At 32.7% G+C, this 25,210-nt stretch overlaps 2 pseudogenes; one reads left to right on the forward strand and one right to left on the reverse strand.

Annotated features, from left to right (window-relative positions):
- The first annotated feature begins 1,977 nt into the window (after positions 1 to 1,977).
- LOC142635788 (cysteine-rich receptor-like protein kinase 29) lies at positions 1,978 to 5,813 on the forward strand (annotated as a pseudogene).
- A 6,025-nt stretch (positions 5,814 to 11,838) lies between these two features.
- Positions 11,839 to 15,348, reverse strand: LOC142634077 (G-type lectin S-receptor-like serine/threonine-protein kinase At1g11300; annotated as a pseudogene).
- Between the last annotated feature and the right edge of the window lie 9,862 nt (positions 15,349 to 25,210).

Raw genomic sequence — 25,210 nt, forward strand, 5'->3', positions numbered from 1 at the left:
AAATGCAATTGACCGAGTAAAATACAAAAACAATAGCCAGTCCCTTTGGCAACGGTCACAGATTCTTCCAAAGGGAAGAGTACAATAAAAATGATTGTTGGAATAAAGATTGACACAGGTTAATTGATTTCATTACTCAAGTTAGTTTATTATTTAAATTACATGTAATATTGTGGAGGTACAAAGAAATCACCAATTTAAACTAGAGTGCAGTGAAAAATAAATCGACATGATAATTTTTAAATGAATGGGGAAAACCTTTACAGGAAAAAATCTCATTGGATGAAATTCAAGTCACCACTCCTGTATAATCTACTAATCAAGAACAATTATAACTACAAGTATAAAAAATCTTACCATTACTCGATCTATCCAAAAATATCAACTTATAGTTGAACCCTTACACTAATCTTCAATTAGACTTGATCTTGTAGAAACTTCTTCCTCTGCACTAATCTCCAATTTATGACTAATTGCATAGCAACTAATTGATTGTTGCTATTTGATGCAAAGTTTTAAAATCGATATTTGTAGAACTGAAAGCAATTTGGTATGATGGAGTTGGTGATGATGGATCTCAAGTTCATGCCAATTTAGAGTGGCATTGGCTTGGTCATAGACAATGACAGAAGATTATGGATGAAGGAGGTGGAAATGGTATTTGATCCATTTTTTCCACGAAGGATCTCGGAGTTCATAATGATTGGAGAAATTTTATCTTGAGAGGTTGTTGTTTTATCCGTTTTCTCTCATATTTTATGTCTACAAAGTGTTTCAGTGAGGTGAGTTACAAACATCTAACAAAGACGACTTTAGGTGGGTAAAGTAATAAAGTTTAAACCACGGATATGCACTATTAAAATAGACCTAATCACATGTAGGTTTATTGTAATTTTCCTTTATTTTATATAAAGCATATTTTAAGCTATAACTATATAGTTGCATCTTTTCTCACAAATGTTATCAAAATTGTCGACATGATAAATCGTTAATAATAGATAATTTAAATTGTTAGTGATACCAAAAGAGGGATGGGATTTAATGGAGCAATTCCTTCTTTCTTTAAATTTTGAAAGTATCGACAAATACTATCGAGGAACAGATGTTCTGCATCAATCAATGAAGTTAGTTTTTTCAAAAACATCATCAGAAAGAAATGAAATGGGGTTTTTTCAAACATCGTAAAAGGGTGATTTATTTTTTTCATTTATACGAATAAAAGATTCTGATCATTAAGAACTCAACACTTTATTTTCTTTATCTATAAAACGGAATCCCCTCCCCCCACCCCCCAAAAAAGAAGAAAATATTTACTCTTTACTCAAATTTCCAATTTAGACCAAGCAACATTTCATTAATTCATTTTTTTTTTCTTTTGTAGATTTCAATTTTATTTTATGAATTTTTTATTCAATTAAAAATTATGACATAAAATCAATAAAGTGTAAATTCTTGAGTAGCCTACATCCCTTCGACTGAGAGATACCCATATCAAAATCTATAAGGATTTTGTCAATTCCAAAAACTGAGAAAAATGACGTGTAGGCATTTGTCTAATTTTATGTGCATTCTTCAGCTCATTCCTCAACCAGCTAATACCTAATTTTTATGTGCCTTGCACTGATCAACTTTTGGAACAAATGATTTTTAGATACTGATGATTTTTAAAGAATGCTTAGTAAAATGGAGAGAAGAAAAGCAAACACTAGAGAAATATAATCAGGTTGAATTGAAACTTGAATGTTTCAACTCAACTTTAGATTTTTTGAGATCATGGACTTCCTAGACTTCAATAAAATCACCCGGCACAAGCTAAAAGCCTCACACTTCTCAATAAAAAACTATGTGAGTATGAGGCTATAACAAGCTTCTAGGTTTAAATCCTGCCATTTCACTGAACATATGGCAATGGTCCTCTCTGCCATTTTGATGCTCATTGTTCATGCCATAGGGCAGCTGGCATCCTCCTAAACTTATAATTGTAGTAACAATAATGGTAACTACACCAGTAACAGTATTTACGAGACAAACCTCAATCAACTCCGCTCCTCCCTCTACTCCAATACCACAATTGATTATGGGTTCTACTATTCCTCGCCAAAACTCAGACACAGCATATGCAATTGGACTTTGTAGAGGAGATGTTAAGCCAGATGACTGTCGTGGGTGCCTCAAGAACTCTTCCAGTCTTCTCACACAGCTCTGTCCCAATCAAAAGGAGGCAATAGTGTGGTACGACCAATGTATGTTACGTTACTCAAACAGCTCCATTTTTGGAATCATGGAAACTTATCCAGGTTACTATATTTGGGACTTGGAAAACGTATCTGCCAATTACGTGGCTCAGTTCAATGATGATCTCAATATCTTGTTGAATAACCTAACAAATGAAGCTGCAGCAGGTGGTTCTCTTCGCAAGTATGCAGCAGGAAGTGCACTCGCAACAGACTTTAAGAGATTATATGCACTTGTGCAGTGCACGCCTGATTTGTCTGAGCAAGACTGCAATAATTGCTTGCTTGTCGCTATTGCAGATGTTCCACAATGTTGTGCTGGGAAGGTAGGTGAAAGAGTACTTCTAACCAGCTGTAATATCAGGTTTGACGTCTACTCCTTCTTTAACTCTACTGCAGCTCCACCATCAACCAATACCGCTACTTCTCCACAATTAACCAATACCTCTACTTCAGAAGGTATCCATGCCATTGTGCCCGTAACAAAACAAATTATGTGGTCAATCATTAGAACTAGTTTATGTATTAATCTTTGATTACAATCTCTTCTAGGTTTGTAGTTTAATGCTACTTAAGGATCTTATCCCTCGAAACGTTCTAATGAGAATAAATTTACGGTTTGTTTTTGTAGGGAATGGGAGCAACACCTCACGGACAGTCATCATTATAGTTGTGGCATCTGTTGCCTTTGTCGTACTAACCGTCTCCATCTGCATCTGCATTTGCGTCTATTTAAGAGTGAGGAGGCCAAAGGAGAAAAAAGAAAGAAAGTGAAAATTTGGTTTTTTTTAGTCTGTCATTCAAAAGGTTAGCTAGACTTTGTATGTATATCGGTTAGGAAACAGCTAATTAGAAGATGCTAATTCCATTAGTACAAGGAATAATATTGGGATTACAATTCCAATGATACTACTAGGACAACTTCCCACAATTTCAAAAAATTTATAATAAATTAACCACTTAAGAGTTAAGAGTAAATTAAGAACATAAACCAATTTAAAAAGCATTAAAATTTTTGACAATATACCTATATATTTAAGAAGTTCTATTTGCGCTTTTATTTATAGAATTTGTACAATGATTTATCCTTATTTTTCTATCATAAGTCTTTATATTTCAAGAAATAGTTTCAAGAAATGTGTATGAGCTGGTGTAAGTAGCTGATGCATGAATTTCAAGAAATAGTTTGAGCTCCTTCTTTTAGGTGAGTGATGAGCTTCCTTAATAATAATCAAGCAGCTTTCCCAGAGTTTCTATGTGTTGTTCGTTGGTTTATTTCCATGCTCCAGCAGCTTTTTGTGATATGTGCTATTTGGGATAGAATAGGCTCATGAGCTGTATTAGTGCAAGTTGATTGTTTGCTTTCAAGAACGCTCGTTTTGTAGTGAGCTCACTTCTTTACTGTGAGTCATGCAGTTCAAGTGTTCAGCCCATGTGGTAAAGAGAATATGGGCAAAGGCCCAACCCGGATAGTAAAGTAATGTGGGTCAAGAGCCCAATAGCTTCTGCTAAAAAATAAATTGGCTATTAGTACTTGTATGGTCCCAATATTTTCTAATAATTTGATTATTAAAATTGGAGGGAGAAGATTTTTAGTAAGATTCAAACATATTTTCAGCCAATTAATTAAAATGGTTAATTAAGTAATTAGATCTGAATTAACAAACATCACATAATCGCTAACCACATGAACACCAAGAATGATGACTTAGGAAAACTTCTGAAATTGTGGTTTCAAAATAAAAAACTTATAAAGGATTTAACCTAAACAATCTTAAAAGCAACATTTCACTAATAGAGTAGAAGTTTATATAATATACTTAACCCTAAATCTACTACTATCTCATGTAGTACTTACTCACGTGACCATATGCAGTTTTGAATCCACAGACTCTTCTACTGTGAAACTGTTGCACACAAACACTCATGTTTGTGACTTTGAGACTCCATTCAAAGGTTTAGATCAACTGTAGTTGATTTGATTTCAGCAACCTTCCTCTAAAGTCAAATCTATTGTTTGCACAAGTCTCCAGCTGTAGCTTCAAAAAGGTTTGGAAAACTCTAGATTTGTGTACAAAACACAACCTCTTGAACTCTTGAAAATGTGCTCTAGGGTTTTCATTTAAATATCCTTAAGAAAGAAAGTGAGATTACAGATTTGCACAAATCTCGATCGGTCGAGATAAGTGAGATTGTTTCTACACTTATCTTTTCCTACTTCCTTGAATCTTCAATTGTACAGAACTTCATTTGTATTGTTTCTGAATATTTCTAGACAAAAATTAAGTTTTAAAGGTTACAATTTGTTCAGGTTACCAACCTAAACAATATGGACTATACAAAAACAACGGTAAAAATACTTATTTCTATCATTAGTATGGTACACGTATGTATTTTAAGTAGCAATACTCCACCTTAAATAATGAACTTGATTTATTAACGTAAGCAATAACTTGGTCCTTGTGTAAAGAAGTTGACGATGAAATTCGAAGTGTGGAATCCTTGCAATTCGACTTTAGCATTATCAAAGTTGCAACAGATGACTTTTCTAAAGCAAATAAGCTTGACAGGGTGGATTTGGTGTTGTTTACAAGGTAATTGTATATTATAATATCATGGACGAAAAGTATACCATTATTAGTCAAAATTATTCTAATTCCCTCTTGAATCTTGATTACACAAATTTTTTTCTTATATGTTATTAGGGTATGCTCTATAATGGAGAAGAAATTGCAGTTAAAAGGCTGTCAGCAAATTCTGGACAAGGAGATCCAGAATTTACGAATGAGGTTCTATTGGTTGCCAAACTTCAGCATCGAAATTTAGTTAGACTCTTAGGGTTTTGCATGGAAAGGAATGAAAGGCTTTTGATATATGAGTTTGTACCAAATACAAGCCTCGATCACTTCCTTTTTGGTATGCCTGCACTTCTCTTTATCAAGTTGTGTTCATATATTTTCTTTTGGGCTTCATGTCCTGTTAGCAAATACCTCTACAATGTTAATAAATTAAATCATACGGCTTGATTTGTTACATAGATCCCATTAAGCGTGTACATTTGAATTGGGAAAAGTGTTACAAAATCACAGTAGGTATTGCTCAAGGGCTTCTCTACCTTCATGAAGATTCGTGACTTCGAATTATTCATCGTGATCTCAAAGTTAGCAACATACTTTTAGATGAAGAAATGAATCTCAAGATTTTAGATTTTGGCATGGCAAAATTATTTTTATTGGATCAAACTCAAGCGAATACAAGTAGAATTGTAGGGACCTAGTAAGTATCTTGAGAGTGAAGAGCTAATTTCTATTGTGTTTTATGAAAATAACATCAAACTAATATTATTAATTTTCACCATGCAGTGGATATATGGCTCCGGAATATGCAATGCATGGACAATTTTCAGTGAAGTCTGATGTATTTAGTTTTGGCGTGTTAGTATTGGAAATAGTGGGTAGACAGAGGAACAATTGTTTTCGAAATGGAGAGAATGTGGAAGACCTTCTAAGCTATGTAAGTATGATTAATTCTAATACATTTCCCCTTGTCCGTGAGTGTAGCAGGAGTACATATACATGAAATTGGCAAAATATTTAAAAATGGGGATTAAGTGCATTTTCCCCTCTTAAATATGGTGTAGTTGTAATATTTCCTTAAATTATAAAAAAAATAAAAATAAAAATAAAAATAAAAAACTAAGCAATGTTCCTTCCATACCCCTTTTTGCTAAAAACTCTATCAAATTAAATAATGCAGCGGAAAATAAAGTTCACAAGGTGATTTGTTTTCGAATGGGGAAAACCTCCAAGGCAAAAACCCCACCGAATGATTTTAAGGTCACCACTCCCGAGAATTCACTATTATCACAACAAGCGGTTATAAGTAAAGGAATCTCAATACCTTATACCAACCTACAGTTGAACCTTTACCCTAATACCCAATTAGACTTGTTTTGTAGTGACAAACTCTCTTTTTCAATACACAGCTCCTAGTACATGACTAACCAATATGTCCTAGTTCATCTTCAAGAGAAAGATGAACTAGAGCATATGTCTCAAGTTCGCAATATGCTTGTAAAAAACTTTTGCATTAATGTGCATCAGCTGTGACGGCCCTGAAAACAATCCTTATATATATATATATATATATATATATATATATATATATATATATATATATATATATATATATATATTTAGGGTTCCGAGAATAGAAAGCTCAAACATTTATTCACGGATTAAATGAAAATCAGAACTGAAAATTTGTTTTTCATAAATCTTGATTGATATCCTATCTACCGAGCAGCTGTTGAGCTTCGGGCTTAAACAGCTTTTTAAACCTTGATAAATACTAGCTGTTGAGTTTTAAAAAGTAGCACTTCATCACTTGATTCTTGGACAAACTTGCATGGCTTTAACACTTTAACTTGAAACATTGTTCATTGAAGCATTAAACACATCCTAGATCTACCCAATTATAAGTAAAGTGCGTTTTGTCAAAAAATTAGCTAATACATGATAATTACTGAGAGATTCAAGTAATAGCTCAATGATAATTATATCCTTTATGATATCTCATGTTTGTGTTTCAAACTCTCACATCCTCCTCCCTCATTATCAATAGTCACAATCTATTCAGGCCAAGATGATCTCAACACATAATTCGATGAATTAATATTCACCATACAAATTTTAAAATTAATTAGGGTATATATAGAAATAAATTTGATTTAAGGGAATCCCCTAATTGGACTAAAGTCATGAAAAATTGATGTTCTTGATTTTAATTAATTAAGGATATCAACATATACTAAATGTCATATGCATGATACACTAACAAGTTTGATATCTTAGTTTAGTAATCTTTATTAAGAGTATTTTTGTGACTATTTAAAATTATTTTTTTTGATTATCTTAGTTCACATAAACTAGATTGTAGTCCAACAGATTGGAACTTGAACAGAATGAAGTCTAAATTAATTAAATACAAAGAAATAGGGTATGTAATATGTATATGTAAGAATTAGCAACCTTAACAGAAAATATCTAAATAAAATTAAACAATTTTCAAGTGCATTTTCTCCGATCTAGTAGTTTATAAAGAAACAAATAACTTCTATGTTTTCACATTGTAACTTCACACAATATAAAACCATTCAATTAAAAAAAAATTCATAATTATTAATTTTAATTTTGTCAAGTGCAAAAATCAAAATGAATGACATAATAAAAAACTATGAATAGATTACTTTTTTTGGGTAAATGAGAATAAATTTTATTTGGAATTTCAGAAGAAGCGAAAAAAGATATTAATTTTAGGACAAAATTCAGTTACAAAATTGGTTTTAACCTTAGACTACAATCTTACTCAATATCTTTTTTTGGAGGTGAATTTTGAAAAATCTACCATTGGATTACATGATCTTCTTACACCCTCCATACTTGCAAAATTTCTATAAAATTAAAGATCAATAGCTATGTCATCAATAAATTGTTTAAATTACAAGTTTTTGTGGTTTAAAATTTTGCATAAAATATAAACTTATAGATCATATAATAAATAATATTCAATTAACACAAAATTTGACATACGTATTAAGAGCGTAAAGAACATGCAATTCAACGATTAGATTTTAAAAATATATAGTAATGTTTATTTTATTACATAAGGTTATAGCATTAGGTTACAACCAATTTTGTAGCTAAACTTTATCCTTAATTATATTAGTCACTCAGATGATGACATCTACAGATGGGATTTGGATTTTTTGAATGTGATTTGGCTGTGTTGGAGTCAAAAAATTTGGAAAGAGAATAATTGTTCCATTGCTTTTTTAAGAGATGCATACTTGGGACTTTCTATTACTCAAGGTAGTCACTATTGACTAAAATGTTAAAAAAATTAAATTAGATACCCAAGGGTTGCATTCACACACAAGAACACTATTATGGGTTGTGAAAATTTTCACGTAATCAAAGTATATATATATATATAAAAGCAAAGACCTTATGCGAGAAAATATAAGGTTCTATCATGTGGTGCATTCTTTGAATAAAATTGAAATACTCTTAAGCCACATTAAATATCAAGAAAAATTTAAAAATAAGGACTCTTTATTTCCTTTGATTCAACATTTCAAGACTACTTTTGTTCTTTCGATTCAATGTTTCAAGACTACTATTTGTTTCATTTTGTTCAATATTTCAAGACTTTTCGTCTCTCTCACATGCAAAACTCTTTACATTTCCATTCACCCTTTTCATTTCTACTTGTTTACATACACATGCCCACAACCCTTTATGCCATTCCATTTCAAGTACACCTAAACCAAAAACAATGTCATTTACCTTCAATCTTTCAATGACACCTACATAACTCTAACATTATTGTATCATTGTATCCTAACCAGTATGAGTAAGCTATGACCAAGGAAAGGGGCATGCATTTTTTATTCAGTGACAATAGCTTAAGGTTATGATGTTGAAGTTAGATGTTGTGCATTTTGTGAAGATTGTGATTCGCTTAGAGTTTATGGGTGTTTGGGATTTTGGTTTGGAAAAATTATAAATGTATTTTGTTTTAGAATTAAAGAGAAAGAAAAAAAAATTCTAATTAATTATTTATGAAGTTAGCTATTTTTTATTTTGTTTTAGAACTCATAATTTATAGGTTTATTTATAAGATTTTTATTGCTATTTTGTGTGGTATGACCCATAGTGATAAAAATAAAAATCCTGAAGAATTCAAAGTGTTTTTAAGGATACAAAAACTCAACTAAAGGCAATTAAATTTTGATAAATGAATGTGTTTTTAGCCAAATATTTTTTCTTTTAAAAAGTTTCAACCGATGGCGTCTACTCTTGATAATAGCTCTTTATCATTAGACCAAGACACCAATCAGTTTTTTGTGTAGGCGGAGATTGAACCTCAAATCTCTTATACAACCATCAGTCAATTTCTCTTTGTTTAATAACGTTCTCTTTATGTTAGTACTCACAAATTATTTCTTTAATTTCATTGAGATAATGAATTGAGAGTTTGAGATTGGAGTCTCTATATTTAGTTGTGAGAATAGAGTAGTTAGGAAAGTGCAAGGTTGCGTAAATTTTTGTAATTTTAAGATATAAAATATTTTATACTTTAAATACTTATTTATAGATTTCAAAATCAATTAATCACTTTAAAAAATAATTCTACTTTTAACCGTAAATATTACAGTTTGTTGTAGTCTCATAGTGTTATACAATTTTTTTTTAAATAAAATATGAACATCAAGTTTCAAAGTATTATTACTTGAATTTTTTTCTTGTAATTTTACTTATTATAGATTTTCCTTAATAAATATTATATAACTGAAATGACAATCTAAAATCATAATAGTTATGAATCATTAAAAGGACTGAATTTGATGCCGGGATATATGTCAAATTATTTTTTTAGAGAATTCCATGGGTATTTGTGCAAAATGTGAATAAAGTGAATATCATAGAAATTTTTTCCAAAAATTACATGTTGAACCGCGCTTTTCATGCATACTGTTTAAAGTCCTAGCATGTAGTCATTCAACTTGCATCACATACTCAAAATAAACTCTGGTTTCATTCTTAGATATCATACGTGTCATGTGTGTTAAAGTATGCATTGTGTTGACTAAATTTTGTGCCAATTTTAATAATCTCATGCAATTCTTTCATCTAATTTATTTTGGGGGATTTATTTGTAATGGGCAGATGTACTTGAGCCTTGGTAACTGTTATTGTGAAAAGCATTCTGTGGCTTGTTCCGCAAATGACACACGGCAAAAAAAGAAGCAGCCTTTGTAATGAGCAATTCATGGGCAACTCATGAGAAGTTCATTCCTGCAAAATGCTCAAGGATTGAAACAGAAATTCATTCAATCCCAATCAATATCTCTTGTTCCCATTACACAAAAAACCCTAGAGAGATGATTAGAAAATTTTTCAAATTGCTTCTTTGAGAGAGAGAGAGAGAGGGTCTTTAATTAAAATGTCCATCATATAAGTATAAAATTTTATTGATTATTAAAGGGGTCTTCTTCTATTCAAGGGTCTTAAGCAGTGGCCTAATCATCATCAATATATATAAATAGATACCTCATGTGAGAATGCATGAAGTCCTGTCATATGGCACTCTAATCTTGCATTTAGCCTTTTTAACATCTTTTTATTAAGTCTTTTTTTATATAGATCATAGTAACTTTTTTCTTACAAATATATAAAATATGGACTACTCTAAGCAATTAGACCAAATGTTACAAAATGGACTATATTTTAAAAACAAACCAAACCTTATGAAAAGCTCAAACCCAGTTATTACCTTGAATTTTGCTTTTTAAAAAAATGATTTTGAGTTTTAAATGAAATATACCCAAAAATTCTTAAATTTAAATAAAATTATATGAAACTATATAGTTTAATTAAGAAGTTTTAAGAAAATTTGAGGTTTAAATATTACAATTTGAAAGTCATGGTTTAAATGAAATATTTCCAAAAAAATTTTGAGGTTTAAAAAGAAATTTACTCAATCTTATTTTTCAACAGAATAAAATTAAAATACCCGCATGCCCATAAATCAATTTTCAGGCTCAAAAGGACCAAATCGAGAGGTTTTAAAATTTCAATCTTTTAACAAAATAATATCTCATTGTTGTTCTAGAGTATTGGTTTTTTTTTTTTTTTTTTCCTTCTTCCTTGGGCCCATTGGATTTGTTCACCTCGGCGGCTCTGGAAGCCCATTTATCCTCGGGCACGGATCCAACTGGTTCCAATTCATGAGCAAGCTCAATGAGAAGGAACAATGGGTTCAATGAGCAAGCCCATATATCTTTTCAAAGTCTAACTTTTTAAACCTCACTTTTTATAGGCAAATTTTTTTAAAATAAATAATTTTCAAAAAGGTTTAGGATAGATTTGAAAAACATTGTAATGTAATAGCTATTTTTTAGGAATTTTTTTTTTATATAAAGTATTTTCTTTAGAAATTATTTTTTTGTTATTTTTTATTTTATTTGTTTTGAGAGTGATCGTTTTGTTATTTGGTTATGTTTTCTTTACGTAGAATTGCTATTCTGAATAATAGATATTCCTTATAAAAAAATCCTATAATATCTATTTCGTTTCCTACACAATACCCCTTAAAATAAACTCTTGAAACACCCATTAGTCGTTGCTCCACATCCCCCAATTTGGTTTTTGGTTGCGGTTCTCTATCTCTCTCTCTCATCTGCTTTTGTAGTTGCTTTCTGCCATATTAGACCCAGAAAGAACACTTTAGTGTTGACTGTCGTTCCTATTTTTGCCACTGATTTTTACCATATCAGACCCATGAACAAAATCCATGGGATATTGACAGTGTAATCCTTACGTTGGGATGTTTAAAAGTCTACTGACTCTACTTTAGTATTTTAAGAACTTGAAAAATAAATTTATTAATTAACAAAGAAAATCCCAAAAAAATGAAGAGAATCTCAGTCCAAAATTCAACTAAAAAATAAACACAAAAATATGTGTAGAAAGGGAACAGAACCTGAGCTGAGATTAAATAACAGAGAGAATAGCTTTGAAACGAATTGGGACAGAGAAGCTAGCGAGATTGATGGCCAAATAAAAATAAAAATAATAAAATAAAAGAATTATTGACAATGATTCAATTAAAAAAACAAAAAATTGTAAAGAGTGTAAAGATCCCAACATAAATATATAACCAATTATGTCAATTGTCAAGAACACACACTAGCTACCGACCTTGAAGCATCGTAGTAGTAACATCGTTGACAGAGAATTTTTTTTTGCAGCGTGTGGATGAATCTGTATCTAAGGCAATCTGCCTTTCAGTAAATGCCGGCTGCTTTGGACGAGGAAGATTAACAATCTCACTTTTAAGCATGGAAATAACAACAGATATAATAGGCCTATCTTTGGCAAATTCTTGCACACATAACAAGCCGACATGTATGCATCTCAACATCTCCATTTCAAAGTATGGTTCATATATCATTGGGTCTATTAAGGCTATAATATTGTCGGCATTCCACAATTTCCATGCCTAGAAACATGAAAACAAGATTAAATTTCTTAGCATTGGTATTGAAAACTATTTGAGGTTTTAAAAAATATGGCAATGAGATAAGGATGACTTACAAATCCTAAAAGGCTCCTGGACTGCTCATTATCATAAAAGCTAGAGTTTCTTCTCCCACTTAGTATCTCAAGTAACAACACCCCAAAGCTAAAAACATGCGATTTTTCTAAAAAACGCCCTTCCATTGCATATTCAGGAGACATATAGCCACTAAATTTTTAACAATAAAACACATCAACATCTTGTCATCAAATATTAATACTAGTATCTAAATGGACTGACTAAAACGAAAGGTACTTACTATGTTCCGACGACCCTATTAGTCTTGGCTTGGTCTTCATTATTTCCAAAAATTCTGGCCATTCCAAAATCTGATATTTTTGGATTTAGCTCTTTATCCAACAAGATGTTACTTGCCTTTAGATCTCTGTGAATAATCCTTAATCTAGAATCTCTATGAAGGTAAAGTAGAGCTCGTCCAATTCCTTCAATAATGTTGACACGTTTTCTCCAGTCCAATAGTTTTTCCCTGTGAGGATCTAATGAATTTATACAAAAGCATTAAAGAGAAACTCATAGGATGACAGAACATAAAGTATGAAAAAAGTAGTTCTAGTGGTGAAGCTACAAAGAATTGGAAAAGTCTGTTTCAATTGAAGTACCACGACAGAGAACATTCTTCAAATGTCTCAAAATACAGTTAACTCTTATGCAGAAAATTATCACTACTCAATAGTACAAATACACAGACATTTATATGCAGAAAATTTGACATTGTAACGCATTTCTATTATAAAAAAGGACTAACCAAAGAGGAATGCATCCAGACTTTTGTTGGGCATGTATTCATAGATCAACATCTTTTCTTCGCCTTCAACACAACAACCAAAGATCCTAACAAGATTCCGATGTTGAAGTTTAGAAATTACCACCACCTCATTCATAAATTCTTGTAACCCTTGTCCAGAGGCTTTAGAAAGTCTTTTTACTGCAATCTCTTGCCCATCTGACAATTGTCCCTATAAACAAACATCAAATAGTTAACTAGACATTCAAATTATTATTAGACAAGAAACCACAAGTAGAGCGATCATTACCCAATATACAGGACCAAATCCACCCTGCCCAAGTTTGTTAGATAGATGGAAGTTTTTAGTTGCACTTGCCAACTTCTCAAAATTGAATAGCGGTAGCTCCTGCAGTTTAACTTGGTCCAGGTTGTCACTATGAAATTTTGGTTGTGCTTCTTCTCTATTGAACATCAAGATCTCCGTTGCTTTCTTTTTCCTTGCTAATGTCCAGTATAGTAGTGAGTAATGAAATATATGTAAACAATTACTAGTCCACTGAGCTAATTTAATTGGGAATATTACCTTTATGATTTGCCACCCACCTCCACAGTAAATAAGTGCAGACGAAAAGGATAATTGCTCCTGTGATCACTGTGATTGTGACAATTTTTTTCACATCTCTCGCTTTATCTGTAAATGAGAGGGAAAAAAGTATAATACTTGTTCGAACAAAATATACTGCAAAACAATCTTAAATAAAGTCTTTTAACACTGATTTCATTATCATGGGGAGCAGGGGGGGAGCTGGGTTGAAGTTTTAAAACTAAGTAACCTAATTTGAAGCATAATTTTCACATAAAAGAATAAAACAAAAACAACTTACCAAGTTCTGAGTAGGCCACACGAATATAAAGATCAACTCCCGAAGTGTTGAATTGCTGTGTATCGATTAGTTTTTCAGTCCAAGACATACAACCAACGCCAGTTTCAAATGCATATGCTATGCAAGAACAATTTTCCAAGCATTGCGCTCCGCATTTGTTTTCTAAAGCACTTGACCAAGCTGCAAAGTCTGGCACTTTCATCATGTTCAATTTCAAAAACCCATCCCTTTTGCCTTCTTCACCCCCAGTGTTCACCCTCTCACACTGCAACGATGTCCTCCTAACACATCCACTAGTCCAATTGCCTTGATTCCATTCTTCTGTATTATTTGGCCCAAAACCTTTGAAGCAGCTGCAAATAGGAGAATTCTTTGGATTACAAGTTCCGAATGCCCCACACTTTCCATAAACATCACACTCAGTGTGCAAAGCTGACCACCCGATATTCTCTACCCCATTATATTTTTGCACTAGATTCCCTTTTGAATCCAAGGCAAAATTTGACAAGAAAGACTTGTCTACAAAATCAAAAGTTATATAATAACTTCCATCTGGATCATCTCCATATTTGAATCCATCAAGATATACGGAATTCATATCCGGTATTCCAATGAAGATCCGATTGTTCCATGGACCACTGCGCCAATATGGGCTACCGTTTTTCCATATGAATACTTGAGGAGGACTAAGAGGTTGAATACCACAAGAGAAGCTTCCAATAGATGGATCAGAAGGGCTTTTCCAAGATGTAATCTCCACTTTCTTGCCTGTTCTAACATTAGCACTAAGCTTCATCTTTGGCAAGAATGTATCGGAAGGATATTGGAAACTCTCCCATATGATTGTCCCTGTAGTGTTTTCTTGCAAGACAAGGTTCCCTGAATCCAAAAGCTGGGCACTTGAATTGGGAGCAGAGTTTGTAACATTCGCTGACCAAATTACCTCCTTTTCTCCATTTAGTACCACAAGAACTCCGTCCTCAGATATAGTAAGAACCCCATTAGAATCCCTGAGAGGTTTCTGTCTGTTAGCTACCCATACAACTGTGAATATAGAAATGTTATTATACCATATTCCAACATATCGATTGGTAGAATTTTCTGGGCTGAAGAATCCCAGGTTGAAAGCACTCCCATTGGAGATTATATAGTCAGGGTCTTTGATGGGTTGAGAAGCTGTGATGGTGTCTGTAGCAGAACCAAATTCTAAACAAACGCAAAATAGCAAGACTATAAAAACGGACATACATGTATTTCGAACACGTCCCATAACTTGTTCAATGCTGAGAATGAAGATTTTAGATGCCAGGAGCATCATTCAGTCATTGCTTCTTTTCATTCTTTTCTTAAAGAGCTGCATAGTTGAACTTTCTATTACTCAAATTCAAAGCAGCCTATATTGACTCAAACGTGAAACGATATTCATTTGTCAACGTGCTCGAGTTTGTAGGCTTGTAGCAAAATATTTTGAAACTAGATACCCAATGGGTTGCATTCACACACAAGGTCACTATAAAGGCTTGTGAAAAACTCGCAACCTTTCTTCTCAACAATTAACATTTCAGCATCAAACAACACCATGGCCCCATGGAAGCTTCCATGATCCATCTCTAGGAAGGTAGTTGAATTATTTTCTTCTTTATTTTCACATAATTTTTGTTATTAGAAATTTAGAATTTCTATAATAGGTATCATTTATATCCACCATATCATAAAAGTTAGACTAATTATTTTTTCACATTATCTTAAAAAAAATTATTTTTTCACTAAATATTTAGACTAATTATTTTTTCACTCCATTTCATATACATTTCCACAATTAATGCTAAAATCAATATACCCATTTTAAAAAGTAGAAAAAAAAAATGTTCCTATCTATATCTATAACTATATATATTTAAAAACTAAAGCGTAGTATTAATTGTTGTTATGTTCCAGTTAAGCCACATCAACGCCACATTATCATTTATTTTCTTTTTCTTTTTAATTTTTTTATTTACCAATTGACATTTATTGACCATCTCTTTAAATTCATATATCTAAAAGTTGAAGCGTAGCATTAATTGTTGCTACGCTCCAATTAAGCCACATCATCGTTTTTTTTTTTCTTTTTAAGTTTTAATTTTTTCATTTACCAATTGACATTTATTGACCATCTCTTTAAATTCAAGTGTTACCTTATTTTCAACTTTACTATGTGTCTCTCCATTAGCCCAGATTCTTCAAATGCCATTATTTTATGGAATTTTGATAGTCACTGGTAGATTGCAACCTCCTCACCTCCTCGTCTTTTTTTTTCTCTATAAATTTTCAATTTTTTTTCCGTTATTATTTTGATAGCCATTGGTAGATTGAAACCTCCTCAACTCCTCACCTCCTTTTTTTTTTCTTTATAAATTTTCAATTGTTCTCTCCACAAATTGATCGGTATGGCCTACAATGGGATAGTTTCTTGAGTGTTTTTCCCGTTCTTTTGGTCATGGCTCAAGTCCGTTGCCAAAACCCAATCAAATGAGTGCAAAAGAAGAGAGTGACTCTAGAGCTTGTGAACGAAACTGAAGCACATGAGAGGCGAACCTTAGTAGCTCATTTCCAAAGGGTATGAACTCAAACTGAGTTTTGTTATTTATTTATTATTTTTTAATTTCCATCTCATAACTAGGAAAAAAAAATGTAATTCAATTTTGGGATTTGATGATGAACGAGTTTGAGTTTTCATGGTCTCAAAAATATTTGAATATATTTTTAGCTTTTCAAAATTGATGGCATTTGATCATGTTTGTTATAAATTGCTTTGTAGTTACCCTTCTCGAGACTGCAGGAATGTTACTCTCAATATATTTGCTATTATGTTTTTCAAATTGATAATTAACTTCAATGTGATGTTTTCGTTTTGGTTTTTGTTTTTCTCTAAGAATTGAGTTAGAGAAACAAGTACAAAAAAAAAATTTCTCAATGATTCAAGGATCTCAACTTTGATTCAAATGAACTTTGCTAGGTTTGTGGTAAATAAATGACTATCTACTACCTCCACCAATTTGCGAAATGAGTTTTGTTTTAGGCAAGATTTGCAAAATGGGTACATGGACTAGAAATGGGTTTCAATTTTCGGGCTCTCTTGCTGTATATTTCTTTGTAGGTGTAGTGATTTTGGTGTTTGAATCTGGGTCCTATTTTGCTATGGGTATTGTGCTTGGAAATATTAGTAGAGCAATCTGCCTGTTTAGGCAGATTGGTATTGTGGCTTCTGTCAAGGCCTCATGGAGATTCTCAAATGATTCAATTTTGTGCACATATAGTGCTTGTACTTAGATATTTACTTGCTAACGAGCTAGAGGATGCTTTTACAGATAAAATAATGAGTGTTGGTGATCACATTCTACATATGTCTTAATTGTTAAGTTTATATGTATCTTCCTAAAACTCCTCAAGTAACTACATATTTTGGGTTTGGGAAGAACATTGGGAGAAAGAAAAATGAAAATTTGTTTGATTAGTGAAAATGTAAGAAAATAGAAAGGACAAATAAAGAAAGGAAAAAACATTGGTACATAAAAAAAAATATTTTTAAAAGCTAATGTGGCATTTTCTGTCATCCAAGCATTGATAGGGCATAGCAGCTAATACAATCTGATAATTTCTCATAGCCATTTAAAGTTCATGACCTAGAATGCTAATAGTCATCTTCTCCAAGGCAAAAACAATTGGCTGAGTTCAACAAGTTTGCCAAAAACTTTGACCACAATGTCATGGCAATACAAGTGACTCACTTAGTTATAATTTATATGCTCACTATTTTGATTTTCTATGGAAATTCTGAACATTGATAAAATGAATGTAATAACAAGTGGGTGATTTGTATATGGACACATGGATGAATGTGTGTAGTGGACATGGGTGGTGGATATGGGTGGAATCAATAGCACATTACTATTTGACAATTTGGTCTTTGATGGAAATTGTTATAAGTGAGGGTCTATTAAATTTGATCATTTTATTGAAGTAAGGTTTGTTTTAAACATATTTTATTTATTTACCTTTTTGTAAATAATGATTCTAACCTATTAAACCTTACTTTATTTTTATTTTTATTTTTTGGTTTTATCATTTTCTGTTGGTAACTAACTAGACATCACTTTTAGGAATTATGAATACATGTAACTGGTACAAAGGGTGCACCTAAAAATTCAAAAGAATTAAAATATGATACAATCCCATCACATGAAGAAAAAGCAGAAATCTAACATTGTATTGGCATGCCCCTCCATTATTATTAGGTTGTAAATATCGAATATGAAAAAAAAAATGATATATTTGTAGAAATGGAGATTTGGGAAAAAAATATCATATTAAAAAAAATCGTATATTTCCATGCATCGTATGGGTTTGCGACTAGTTTAAAATATAAAAGTGCATGTGCGAAATAGATATAAAAAAGCGAGTTCAAAAACAAATAAAAGCCCTAAAAGTTATGAACCATTAAATGGGTCAAAATTAGGTTTTACCCATTTTAGCCAAACACGAGTTCCATGCAATTTTTTTTATTTTTTTATTTTTAAAGTTTGATTGTCTGTAACTCAATTTTCGGCAAATTAAGTTTCTTATTGAAACTCGATTTTTAAAAAATCGAGTTTAAAATAGGGGCATATCTCTAAATAGTTTCAGATAGGAAATATTTTGCTGAAAAGTTTGACTAAAAGGGATATATCCCCATTTTGGACCCATTAGATGAACAGAATTTGATGTTGTTGGGTGCACTGTGCACATTGCACTGGCACCATCGGTCCAGCCCACATGGTAAAGGCCCAATTGTTTGGGCGTGTTATTGTTAGCGTAGTTTTGGTCTCTTGTTTCAAATATAATTAGGAGAAGGCAATGATAGTACAAGCACACGAGAGGAAGGATAAATTTTTTTTTTTTAAAAAGGTGCAGTGTCTATACGAGGGCAAAGAAAAGAAGAGATTTTCTTGAATTGTGAAACATGTACATATTGATTAAAACATGTACATATTGATTCTCAAAAAAAAAAAAAAAATTTGTTTTTTTTTTTAATTCATATGAGACTAGATTGGGACCCAACAGATGTCAAGGTAGATTAGTTTTTTATCTCAATTTATTTGAGAAGTTTTCTTGGGTATTTGTTCAAAATGTGAATAACTCAATAAAGTGCATTTTAATGAATTTTTTTGAAAATTTCATGTCGAATCGTGTTTTTCATGCATACCGTTTAAAATTCTAGAATGTAGTCATTTAACTTGCATCACATACCCGAAATAAGATATAGTTTCATTCTTAGATATCATCCACATATTATAGTATAGGTCCTTTCATTTTTTTTTTTCATATAAAATAATAATATTTTAATTAAAATTTCAAAAAGTCTGCTTGTGAAGAAATAATTGGCTACTGCGGCCTAAAAGTTTTTTTTTTTTTTAAATATTTCTTAAGAAATTACACACAAGAAATAGTTGCATTTAACATTCCCATGCAGCATGTAGATGGAACATATCTATTAGGAACGTAAAAAAAAAAAATACAAAAAACTACAAAACAAAAACATACTAACTAGCTAACTAACTAACAATAGGGAAAGTACTGATCGGAACTCCTTGACATATTGATCTCAACTTCACATGGCAACTCCCTCTTATTCCCATGTGTTGAGTTTATTTAGACCCCCTTAAACCACAATTAGATTAACCTAGTTAACAAGCCAAGTTATTACTTAATTCAAATTCTAGATCTAGGTTAACACAATCATATAATCATATCAATGTAAAGTGCGGAATATAAAAATACAAAGATATGATGACCCAGAAAAACTAAACCGGTAAAAAACCTGGAGAGGATTTAACTTAGCTATCTTCAAGGTAAACCTGAATCCACTATGAAAGAATTAAACTTGTACAATAGCGACTTAAACCACTAAGATCTTATTGCTACCCACCAGTAGAACTTATTGACACGACCACATGCAAGCTCCGAGACCACGGACTCCTTCTTTCTCGGATTCTCCAGCAAGTACAAGCACTCCCGTTTGTGTATCTTTAAGCTCTTAATGCAGCAACTAAATAATCATTAGGTTCTTAAAGTAATCTCCTTCTTGATAATCCAAAGTTTGTGTGAAGGTAAGCACCTCTTAGATCTCACAAGAGATTCACACAAATAGTAATATGAGCAACATCAAAAACGTGACTAGGGTTTGTCTTTTATACCTAAGGCAAAACATAAAACCTTACACGTCATATAGACTTAGGGCTGAGTTGGAAATTCTGCAGAAAAAACAATCTGCATGACTTTCGATTGGTCGAGTCTAATTCTCGATCGATCGAGTCAGGTAGAAATGCACAGTAACTTCTGCAGTTAACTCGATTCCAACTTTACATAAATCACATACTTTGAGCAAGTCTAAAACACAACTAGACACTTGTTTTGATCATGGTTTGCCAACAATACATATTAGAGTTCTAATACATTAGTTCCTAAGAACTTAGAACCTAACAAACTCCCCCTTTAACAATCCATGACAAAACACAACTAAAAGCTCAAAGTTTACAAAGAAAAGCCCTTTACAAAAAATATGCTCATTATACCAAATCCAATCGTAACTACTATCTATCAGTTGCAAGTATAGACAGCAGCTCAATTGAATCAACTTGTATATTTCCTGAAACACTAAACAAAACGCAGAAATGCATGTGTGGAAAATACAAGTACAAAATAATAAAAATCTTGATTTCACAAAACACAAAATATAGACGAACATCAAAGAATAACTCAATAATCATAAGTCTATAAGCAGTGAAACAAGAAACATATCCAATATAATAAAATGAAATGAAAAACTCCCCTTAACAAGAATACTACAAGAGCCAAAAACAATAAATACACAGTGAAGCACCTAGAAACAATCTAATCTCCACATGCTACCAAAGAACAAAGTCCCAAACCCAAAACTCCCCTAAGACATACAATCTACTCCCCCTTTTTGTGACGGAATGCCAAAGAACAAATCAAAATCCATCATCAAAAGGAGGTGGTGAAGATGAACGTCTAAGAAGCGCCAAGTCTGCTCGCAAAGCACGGATCTCATCTAAAATGTCCACCAAAATCTGACCATGAGCCGCCTGAACGATCACGACAGACTCCAAAGTACGACAAATGTCAAAGTCATCTGAAGTCGATGGTGAAGGAACATCAGCAATAGCATCTCCAACAAGATTAACAGACTCCTCACCAAAAGGAACACCTGTAGAAGAAGAAAGGGGTACGGTACCAGAAGACTCAACTCTAGGACGTTTAGAGCACTCTCTCATCTGAGCAGCCTTCTGCCTAAGAAAAGTGGCACCGATGGGAGCAATAACATAGATGGGCTCAAAAACGGGGAAGTCAGACAATCCTAAAAATAACAAAATCCTATGAATGAAAATAGGATGAAAAAGAGCATGAGTAGTAGAGGAACTCCTATAAACTTCGTTCAAGGAGCGAAGAAACAGATGAGGAAAACTAATAGGAGCATTTGTAACAAGAGCATACAAAAATTTACATCGCTCCAAAGGAATGGTGTGCAGATGCGAAATAGGTCACAAAGAATGACACGCTATCCTAAAAATAAGATAGGTAGACTCAGTGAACTCAGCAGAAGTGATCCGAGGATCAGAACCCCACCGGACAGAAATACCAATGATGTAGGACATGATGTCGTCTAGGGGAGGAGACTCATCATAGGGGTAAACCAAATGCTGAACAAGAGGCACCCCAAGAGCATCAGCCACTACCGAAGGGGTAATGGTGTACGCCTCACCACGAATCCATCTCCTCACAAGAGTGCCGGAATCATAGGGGTGAATAGAGAGGTTCGAATAGAACTCTCAAATCAAGATGGCTGGAGGAGGAAAATCAAAATCCAAAAGAGACAACTAGCCTCGATGCTCAAAGTTGCCCTAATGGCTGGATCAATCTCATTTAACAGAACCCTACGCTCAGCCCAAATCTTCCTCTTAGTGTTAAGGGCCTCAAAGGTCTCAAAGGAAGGATCAGAAGTAGAGGTGGATGACCTATTGGCTCTAGTCTTCCTAGGCATGATGCTAGAGTAAGAAATAGAGACACAAGAGAAAGAACAAAAACAAAACATAAGGACAGACTACAAGTTAGCACAATAAAAAATCTATATGATGCATGAACAGATAAATGTCATGATGCATGCTCTAATGCGGTGACAACAAGTTTAAATTTGTAAGTTTAGAAACACAAAATTGGCTTGAGCATAGAGTTTAAAACAAAAACTCCAAAATTTTCAAATAATCGCTTGTAGAAAATTTGCCCAATTGACCAATTGATCATCACATAAGGTGGAGAATAGTTTATAATGATCAATTACATCAAATCAACAAGCCAATTTCATTAATCAAACTCAAATTGAACAAAGTCCCCAATTCAGAACAAAACAAGCCCTAGAATTTTGAATCCTTCACAAAACACCAAATTGATCAAATCAAACAACATGGATCATGATTATAGCTTTGTATGACAAAAACCCATCAATCAATTTCAGATTTATGGCTTGAATCAATGAAAACCCAAAAATGCTTAGGTCCGAAAATGTCCTTTAAATGCATGAATTTATACCTGTGACATGAAATAAAATGCAAAAGGAATGGTATAAAGGTCTTACCGGCCTTTGGAGAGAAAAACCTTGCAAAAAGAATGGAGGAAAACGACAAAAATTTGATTCAAGCCTTGACCAGTTCGTATAGAGAGAGAAAAGTTGAAAAAGTTTTTGAAAAGTGGATGAACACGTGAGAAGAAATCTCTTTTAAAAAAGTCTCTACACGATTTTCGATTGATCGAAAAACATATTCAATCGATCGAAAATGCTTCGATTGATCGAAAACCAATCGAGCGCCGATTGAAACAGACAATGGTTGACCAAAAAATTTAATTGCAATTTCAATCGATCGAAAAACAAATTCAACCGGTCGAAATTCTGGAAGACACAGTTTTTGAAAAAATAAAGCAATTTGATGCAAAACTCCTCAAAGCATTGAATATTATGAATAAAATGCATGAGTATGAGATGAAATGCTTTTCAAAAACACAAGTTTTTTAAACCCAGATTCCCAAAATTAAGATTTTCCAAACTTTTTCCTTGAATTCTCAAGCATCAAAATGATTTCACAAAATACTCAAGGCATTTTCAAACTTGGTTCATCAGACCAAAAACACACATAATAACATGTACAAAGTTTAGCAAAGAATAACTTGTGTAGTGTGTGCAACTAGCAAAAAACTTGAGATACATATGAGATGATATGTAAGTAAAAATCAACCACAAAGTCTTCAAAATTCATCACAAAGAATTTAAAAGAGACTATCACCTAAAGAGTTACATCATATAACTCTCACATTACCTAGATCATAAGCTTGCAATCATGTAAGTTTCTTAAGTTTGCCTCATAATGTACATAGATTTTAATTGTTCAGAAACTTATTAAAGATAGCCGGGATAATGTACACACCGATTTTATTTATATGATTTAACATTAAGTTCAATAATGTACACACCAAATTTTAACATTTAAACTGAGACTACATCTTATGTTCTTTTTGTGCATGTGCTACACTTTCTCGAGCACAAAATCATATGATATACACTAAGGTGTTCATGATTGGCTAGTGAACAATGGTGAGATGGCTATTTATGTCTTTCTCAAATGGTTCAAGTCCGCCAGTCAAAGACTCGTGACTTCAAGATCACGACAAAGTAGTCAAAAACTACAAATATCTTCCCACACAACATGCACTACAAAGCTTCAACTAGTAAAATGCAAGAAATAAGCTCATCCAAGCTAAACACAGTATATAGACAAGTGATGTGTAAATAAATTGACCAACCTTGTTTTCAAAAACCAAGAAAATAAATGCAAAACACATTTTGCTTCCTTTTTTTTTAAAGAAAATTAACAAAAACATCCTAGAATGAAATGCATGAATGTTATGCAATGCAAATCCTAGAAAACAAAGAGGAAAAAAAACATAAAAACAAGAAAAATGGTCACAAAGAGTAGAGCAATAAAGCACAAGGACCATGTCAGAAAGACTCACTTAGATTGAGCCTTTTGCATCCAAAGTCTTTTAGATGCACCTTAAGCATTAGAGCTCTTATTCATATTAGAATGATTTCCATCTCTAGAACTGGAATAAAGGTTTAGAGCCTTTACCAACTCAATAATAAGTACCATAGGATCTTGTGCTTGAGGCACATGTACTTTTGGTTTGTTTGCTCTCTTAGCAGCTTGAAGCTTTTAACAGTTTGGACGAATGTGTCCAGACTTTCCACAAAAATGACACACCCAAGCAGACTTCTCATGTGTCCTGTTCTTAGAAAAGGCAGACTTCTGAGGTTTAGACTCTTTCAGATCAACCCTAATCTTCCTGAGAGGTGAAACTTCTATGGGTTTGACAACATCGCCAACAACCTCACTTACAAGGGGTTTAGAAGAAGATGAAGGAACCAAGATTGTGGAATTAGGTGCAGACACATTGATGCTTACTACAAAACCTAAACCGGTTTTGTCAAAATGAGACTTTTGAACACTCAACATCTGATCAAGTTTAGAACTAGCAGACTTATTCATTTGTTCTCTAGCAACATATAATTCAAGTTCCAAAGATTTAACTTTATCAAGCAAAAGCATATTCTCAATCTTCACATTATTCAAAAGTTCAGTAGCATCAAACAGATTCACAAGCAAATTTTTCTTATTAAGCTCAAGAGGTGCAATTTTCTTTAAGCCTAATTCAACATTCATGGCATCCTTTGTAGCAACTTTGCAAAGTTTATTGTAAGCTTCTTGAAGATCTGCATCCTCAGAGAGTTCCCCATCAAAAGGGTTCTCTTCAACAGTCACACTCTCATTGACTACAGCAGTAGCAGTGAAAGTAATGAAGTTTCCATCCTCGTCACATCCAAACTCATCATCAGAAACTTCATTATCACTAAAGGTTACAGCCATAGCCTTACCCTTAGACCTCAAGAATGTTGGACATTCAGATTTCATATGACCATACCTTTGACATCCAAAACATTGAGGACCCATAGAATTATTTTAAGATTAACCTACTTTTTCTCTAGGTTTATCTATTTTGTTAACCTTAGTGAGATCATTCTTCCTAAAATTTCTAGGTTCATCAGTGTTTTT

Source organism: Castanea sativa, chromosome 5 (genome assembly GCF_040712315.1).
Source record: "Castanea sativa cultivar Marrone di Chiusa Pesio chromosome 5, ASM4071231v1".
NCBI classification, from domain to species: Eukaryota; Viridiplantae; Streptophyta; class Magnoliopsida; order Fagales; family Fagaceae; genus Castanea; species Castanea sativa.